The 8111-nt window shown below is 35.3% G+C and overlaps 1 pseudogene; it reads left to right on the top strand.

Moving 5' to 3' along the window:
• The first annotated feature begins 518 nt into the window (after nt 1-518).
• On the top strand, nt 519-6846 carry LOC116923932 (annotated as a pseudogene).
• Nucleotides 6847-8111: the final 1265 nt, after the last annotated feature.

The following is an 8111-nucleotide window of genomic DNA, read 5'->3' as shown; positions in this document are numbered from 1 at the left end:
AACTGTTGTTGAAATGATAAGGAAATCTTTGGAGAATGGATTCGAGCGGTGGGAGGATATTTTAGGCCCCATTGTTTTCGCTTATAATAATTCTCTCCACTCGTCAACACTTAAGACTCCATATTTTCTAAATCACGGTCGTGATCCAGTCATGCCGATTGATCAACTCCTCCGTCCTATTCCCCCAGTAATAGTTACTCCCTCAGACTATGAAAGTCAAATTATGAAACGCTTACACGAAGCCTTTCAGCTTGTCAAAATTAATCTTTCCCAAGCTCGTGAACAACAAAAAGCCAGTACGATAAAAGCGTAAAAGAGCAAAAATGTAACGTAGGAGATAAAGTTTTACTGGATATGCGAACGCCCTTGGCGGGAATTAGAAAAAACTCCTTCCACGTTTTAAAGGCCCTTTTCGAATTTTGAAAGTAAGCAACAATAGTACTGTGGAAATACAACAAGACGTAGGAAAACAAACACAGCTTGTACATGTGAATGGAATAAAATCCCTATTTGAGTCAATGATCTGGAAAGACGAACCAGGTGTCGACTTTTTAGATGTGAGAATTGAGAAACAGGCTGAAAAATTCGTACAAGAAACTGCAGATGAACTCGAAACTTTTCCTCTACCCCTACAAACATACCTTAAAGCTGAGTTCCTTGTGAAAAAGAAAATCCTACTCAAAATTTGAGGGACCCCCAGCCACATTTCCTCCTACTCCAAATTTAATGATTAGTTCACCAACAATTTCGTTACCTTCCAACCCGATTCTAGAGACGTTAACCTTACCCATACAACCAGAGCGTCGCCTCGGTTTACGTCCTCGGAATCTTTTAAAACCAGTTGTCAAATTCTGAAATTGTATTGCTGTTATTTTTTGTAAATCCCGTTCGAATCACTTAAACTATCTTTTAGTCGTGTTTAAATTCTAATTATTGCGTATTAACGGATTTCTTTAACTTTTAGTAATAGTTGAACAATATCACTTAAAGCACTCTTTAAAAAAATAAAATAAAAATAAATAAATAAATAAATAAATAAGTAAATAAAAACTTTGTATTAGTAATCTTAATAATTCATAGAATGGATCACTGAAATTGATTTTGAAATTACTTTTTTCTTATAGATTATGTCCTCTACCTCTCCTCATCATACCGTTTTTCTGTCGCATCCATGCTCTTAATATCACTATTTGTAATTGTACGGCTTCTCAGCCAAAGGGGTTCCTAAAATTCACTAGTGATGACTGTGATTATCAAATAAGCCCCCTTCCTGCTATTTCAGTATATTATGATGTCTATTCTACTCTTCCCCAAATCAACCGTTTTGTTGGCCATTCGTGTACCATGTGGCTGGAAAGGAAAGACATCTATACTGACTTCTGGGGTTGGCAAACTCCAAGTCAATCAAGAGTGCCAATAGAAGTCAATGCACATGAATGTGAAAAAATGCGAGATTCCCGATTGTGCCATGGCAAAAGCATGGACTACTTAGGAAAGAATAAGTAGTCGTTCGAACGTATTCCAAATGTGCAGGGTAGCTGGCTTCAAGTTACAGCTGATCAGCGGAATAACTGTCGATTAGAAGAAGTTACTTTAGAAACTGAGTGCGCTAACTATACGATAAGTTCATCCATTGGCGATATACCGAAAGGGATCAATGGATCCATTTCTCACAACCTAGTGACCATTGTCTGGAAAGAATCGTTAAGAGAAGTTCAACAGTGCAATCTAAGGCTTGTGGAAACAGGTATCGCTCAACGTTACCTGACTAACAGTGAAATAGAAAGAATTCGTGACGTCGAACAACAACTTGACTTTGTTTACAATACAACTAACAATAAATATTGTACTTCATCAGAAAAAAGTTACAAACAAGTAATCGGAGTGGAAAAAGTTATTTTACGTTTACATTCTTTAACTGACACCAATGCTCATCCGAGTAAACCACTGAAAGAAGACATCGAAAATAATGCTGACATTATCCGGGCTGAAATCAGCGGAGCGGCACATTCTCAATACGCACAAGACCGAATAACAGATGGAATAAATGGAGTGGCTCGAGAAATTCGAGCTCTACAATGTGAAAATTGGTTTCTGGCACACAAAACTGCTATCGCAACCGCACAACACAGTGGATGGCTTGCTGCCAGTTACCTTAATTTACCCACATGTAGCAAATTGATAGCCACTGGTGAATCGATCAGCGTCTATCAATGCTCCCCGAAAAATTCAACGATCACCACTGAAATCACAAGCTGTGGTCCTCAACCCAAACTTGGCGACTACACTTTAGACACTGAAGCATAGGAACTGACGCCTTACACCCCCTGTTACTGGCACAAAAATTTCGTCCACATTAACGGCCGAGCACATTTCTACAAAAACAGTTCTTGGCATCCAATCGTCCCCGGTGTAATAATCCAAGGACATAGTTTGATCAACACTTTGCCGTATGAAATTGATAAGCTACTCGCACTAAGTTTACACCCCGCGCTAACCCCCCACCCGATGAGCACCGCAGCTGCAATCGCCGAGATAATTGCTGCTGCTAAAGAAGAACATAGCATCGACCTTGGAAATTCTTTTCACATGAGCACTCTTTTTTCCTCACTACAAAAAGGAAAGAACGTTTTCCTGTCGTCTAAGATTCTTAGTTGGTCAAGTAGCATTTGTAGTCTTCTAGGGATGGGATTTATCGGATTCGTTTTCTTTCATTTTTATGGAATAGGTTCCCTTATTGCAAGATACATACCTTGTTGTTCTTTTCTAAGTACTTATAACCCTTTCACTTGCTTCACCAAAACATATGATAATGATATAGAAGTAGTCCACCCCGCGTTATTAAACCCCAAAAATCCATCCACACCCTTTACTATTGTAAACTTACCCAACTCTAATCAACAACCCGCCCCGGAATTTTTTGCCCAATCAGCCTCTTTTCAACAAGGAGAGCCTCCATGGAACAAATTCCAACGGGACGCACTAAGACAAGCGCATCGAGAAGCAGCTGTTCTGTTGAATTAATTAAGGTTGTTTTCTTTGTTTTGTTTTGACTCACTTTCTATTCCGTTCCAAATTTGACCTTGATTGATTGCGAGACGCAATCTTTTGGAACCGGATAACTATGTAAAGAACCAAAACAATTTATTTTTTATTCTTTTCCTTATTTTTCCCTACCCTTTATTCGTACGTAACATTAATTTTTTTATACGCTCCTCTTTTCTATCTAATTTCTTCCTTAGACGTCTTACAGACTGATTTTCCGTCCAACATTTCAACTTGATTTTCTTGTAGTTCAACCTTTACGAACTCCGTATAAAAACTTTTTGTTCTATAGAAAATAGTAGAGACACCGTTCAAAATTCAGTCCTTTCTAGAGTTGTTCCCCAATTTTTTGTGCTACTGAAAATATACTTCAAAAGAAACGACAATGAAAAAGTAAATTAAAACATTAATAGCTTACAATATAGGAGTAAAAACTCATTGAATGACAGTATATTCATATCGAAAACAAGTATATTTGATCCTGTTTACATATAGAAGTATAAACTCATGGTATCACATTGTATTCACGTTGAATACAAGTATATTTGATTCTGTTTACATGAAGAAGTATAAACTCATAATATAACAGTGTATTCATATTAAATACAAGTATATTTGATTCTGTTTACATATAGAAGTAAAAACTCATGGTATGACAGTATTTTCACATTGAAAACAACTATTTTTAATCCGGTTAACATATAGAACTATAAACTCATGGTATCAAATTGTATTCACATTGAAAACAAGAATATTTGATGATGTTTACTTATAGAAGTAAAACCTCACGGTATGACAGTGTATTCACATTGAATAAGAGTATTTTTGATTCTGTTTACATGTAGAAGTATGAATTCATAATATTACAGTGTATTCACATTGAAAACAAATATATTTCATTCTGTTTACAAATAGAAGTAAAAACTCATGGTATCACAGTGTATTTACATTGAATACAAGTATATTTGATTCTATTTACACGTAGAAGTATAAACTCTTAATATCATAGTGTATCTACTTTGAAAACCAGTATATTTCATTCTGTTTACATGTGGAAGTATAAACTCATGGTAAGACAGTGTATTCACATTGAAAACAAGTATATTTGATCCTGTTTACATATAGAAGTAAAACCTCACGGTATGACAGTGTATTCACATTGAATAAGAGTATTTTTGATTCTGTTTACATGTAGAAGTATGAATTCATAATATCACAGTGCATTCACATTGAATAAGAGTACATTTTATGCTGTTTACATGTAGAAGTATAAACTATTAATCCCACAGTGTATTCATATTGAATACAAGTACATTTGAATTTGTTTACATGTAGAAGTATAAACTCATAATATCGAACTGTTTTAACATTGAAAACAGGTATATTTGATCCTGTTTACATATAGAAGTAAAAAATCTTTTTACATATGGAAGTATAAATTGATGTTATTATAGTGTATTCACATTGAATACAAGTATAGTTTATTATGTTTTCATGTAAAATTATAAACTTTTAATATCACAGTGTATTCACACTGATTAAAAGTATGTTGGATTCTGTTTACATGTAGAAGTATAAACTCATAATTTCACAGTGTGTTCACATTGAAAACAGTTATATTGACAGAAGCCATTATTGACACAGGTTTGGGAATCACTGTTATTTCTCCTTACTTTCATAGAATGCTAAAACTTCCATTGAAAAATTGGGTTGGGTCAGATGTACTATTGGCAGATGGGAAAAGAACTCGGCCTCATTGGATTGTAGATGTTGAAATAAAAATAGACAACATAAATTTTTCAGTCACTGCTGTTGTTTAAGAAATTAATGGTTGTAATTTATTGATTGGGAATTATACACTCCGAGAATTGAAGTCCATTCAAATTAATTACGAAAATTAACAGTTATCTTTTAAAATTTGTGAAATTGATTATGTCGATCCACCCAACAATTCTGATTTCATTGTTTGCAAAGAGGCTTGTTCTCTTCCAGCACATTCGGTGATTTCTATCCCTGTAACTCGAACAAATGAAATGACTCATAGAAGGACAACCGGGGATGTTGAAATGATTGAGCCTTCTATTAAAATATTGAACGATAAGGGTCTCTCCGTGGGTCGATTTTGTTTTTTATCCAATTTGTCACTTGAAACAGTTCAGTTAATAAATTTTTCGGATTCTCCTCAATTAATCGAAAAGGGGGTAAAATTGGGAGAGATCTGGACATTTGAAGTTCCAGACCAGCCTTTATTGTTTGATAACAGTTCAGAATTAAATCTTGATGATGCAATTAATAAAGAATTACCTACAGATCAGAGACAGTCCATTAAAGAATTGCTTTTCAATATTCTGCTTGTTTTGCTACAAACAGTCATGATCTCAGATCCTCTAATCTTGTACAACACAGTATTGATATTGGAAATCATCCGCCAGTATATCAAGCACCATATCCTAGTGCATGGAAGCAGCGAGGTCAAATTCAAGAATAAGTAGAACAGATGCTAATGACAATATTATTGAATTTTCTCAAAGCGCATTTGCTTCTCCTGTTGTATTGGTTCGGAAACCTGATAATTCTTGGCGTTTTTGCGTCGATTATCGCAAATTGAATTCTATTACTAGAAAAAACGAGTACTCTCTTCCGCGAATTGAAGACGCATTAAGTAGGTTAGAGGGGTCGAAATATTTTTCTATAATGGATATGCAGAGTGGTTACTGGCAAGTTCAGATGAAAAGCTGATAAAGAAAAAACTGCCTTCATAACAGCGGATGGACTTTATCAGTTCAAAGTTATGCCTTTTAGACTGACAAATGTTCCCAGTACGTTTCAGCGTATGATGGATGTCTTGTTAGCGGGTTTAAAATGGAATACTTGTCTTGTCTATCTTGATGATATAGTAATCTTTTCTAATAGCATCTCACAGCCTCTCACTCAACTTGAACTGGTTCTTCAGTGCTTGATGAAGGCTAATCTCAAACTTAAATTGTCTAAGTGCACGTTTGTTGCAACCTGCCTTTTGATTTTGGGGTATTTTGTAAGCGGTTCAGGTTTGTCGCCTGAACCCCAAAACGTGAAAGCTGTAACATCGTTCCCTGTACCATCCTCCCTTAAAGAAGTTCAAAGTTTCCTCTGTTTTTGCTCTTATTGCAGACGCTTTGTTAAAAAATTTTCTATTATTGCTAGACCCTTTAACATCTTTAACGAAGAAAGGTCAACGATTCCTATGGTCCGACGAGCACATGACTAGTTTCCAGCAACTGAAAAGTGCTTTAACCTCTCCACCTATCCTTGGACATCCCAATTATGAGTTGCCAATGGAAATCCATTGTGATGCTTGTGATTATGGATTGGGAGCAATTTTAGTCCAACAACAAAACAGCGGAGAACGAGTTCTTACCTATGTCAGCCGATTGCTAAGCCCAGCGGAAAAGAATTATTCTATTACTGATAAGGAATGTTTAGCATTAATTTTGTCAATTCAAAAGTTTAAAATTTACATTTGGGGATCAAAAATTAAGGTAGTGACTGATCATCACTCCTTGTGTTGGCTAATGCGTAAAAGAGATTTATCAGGAAGATTGGCACGCTGGTCCCTGCAACTTCAGGATTTAGACATTGAAATTATTAACCACAGCGGCCGTCTACATTCTGATGCCGATGCAGTTTCTCGCAATCCAACTAATCCACATCAGCCCGAAACGCAAATTCCTATGTTAATTGTTCAACCGTCATCTTTAATTCAAAATACTAATTTAAAATCTTTACAGTGGGAATCTCCTTGGTGGCAACCAATTATTATAGGGTTGCAGAAAAAACATCCATTAGCCATGACATGCCGCCTAACACGTCATTTCATACTTCATGAACAGATTTTATATATGGTAATACATATTGTTAAACATAGCAAAGTGTTTTATCGATTATCTCTACCACATGCTCTAATTGAATAGGTTTTACTAGCGTGTTATGATGATGTAACTGCTGGTCATCTAGGAGTTACCCGGACCTTGAACAAAATTAATCAACGCTTTTATTGGCCTAAAATGACTCGTTATGTAATTAATCATTTTCGATCCTGTATAGATTGTCAGTCGAAGAAAAAACCAAAGGATCGTCCAGCAGGTTACATGAAGCTTATTTATCCCAAACAACCATTTGAAAAAGTTAATCTTGATTTAATAGGCCCATTTCCACTTTCCCAGATAAGAAATCGTCATGTAATAATCGCTGTGGACTACCTAACAAAATGGGTAATTGCAAAGGCTGTACCAAAAGCAACAACCGAAAAAATCGTCGTTTTCTTTGTACGACGTGTTGTTCTTCAACAAGGGGCTCCCATTAATGTAGTTTCTGACCGTGGAAAATGTCTAACATCTGAATTTTCACAGGAACTATTTTGAGCCTTACCAACTAATCATCTTATTACTACTGCATATCATCCGCAGAGTAATGGATTAGTTGAACTTTTTAATAATACCTTTGAAGAAATGTTGTCTAGGTTTTTTAATTAGAGTCATACAGATTGGCGAATGTTGTTCCTGCCCGGGTATATATCGAACAATAACATAAATTCGAAATTGTATGGACATTGGATTAGTATCGGAAAATATAGATCATTTAATCTTTTTTTCCTAATTTTGGTTTAGTATTGTCAAATTGATATCGATCAACAGCAAAAATTCGAAATTGTTTCGACATTAGATTATTATCGGGAGATATACATCGATTTCTGACATTGGTTTACTGTTGGCTAATCCATATCGATTAAGAGCAGAAATTTAAAATTGTACCAACATTGGATTTGTACATGGATATATATATATCGTTTAAACTTGGGTTTCCGACTTTGGGGTACAATTGGCATTTCGATATAGAACAAGAGCAAAAATTTGAAATTGTACCAACATTGGATTTGTATATGGATATATATATCGTTTAAACTTGGGTTTCTCACTTTGGGGTACTATTGGCATTTCGATATTGAACAGCAGCAAAAATTCGAAATTGTATTGACATTGGATAAATATTGAGATATAAACATCGTTGAAATTTAGGTTTTGGACATT

This window comes from Daphnia magna, linkage group LG5, assembly GCF_020631705.1.
Source record: "Daphnia magna isolate NIES linkage group LG5, ASM2063170v1.1, whole genome shotgun sequence".
NCBI classification, from domain to species: Eukaryota; Metazoa; Arthropoda; class Branchiopoda; order Diplostraca; family Daphniidae; genus Daphnia; species Daphnia magna.
This window is presented reverse-complemented; position numbering and strand designations above follow the sequence as displayed.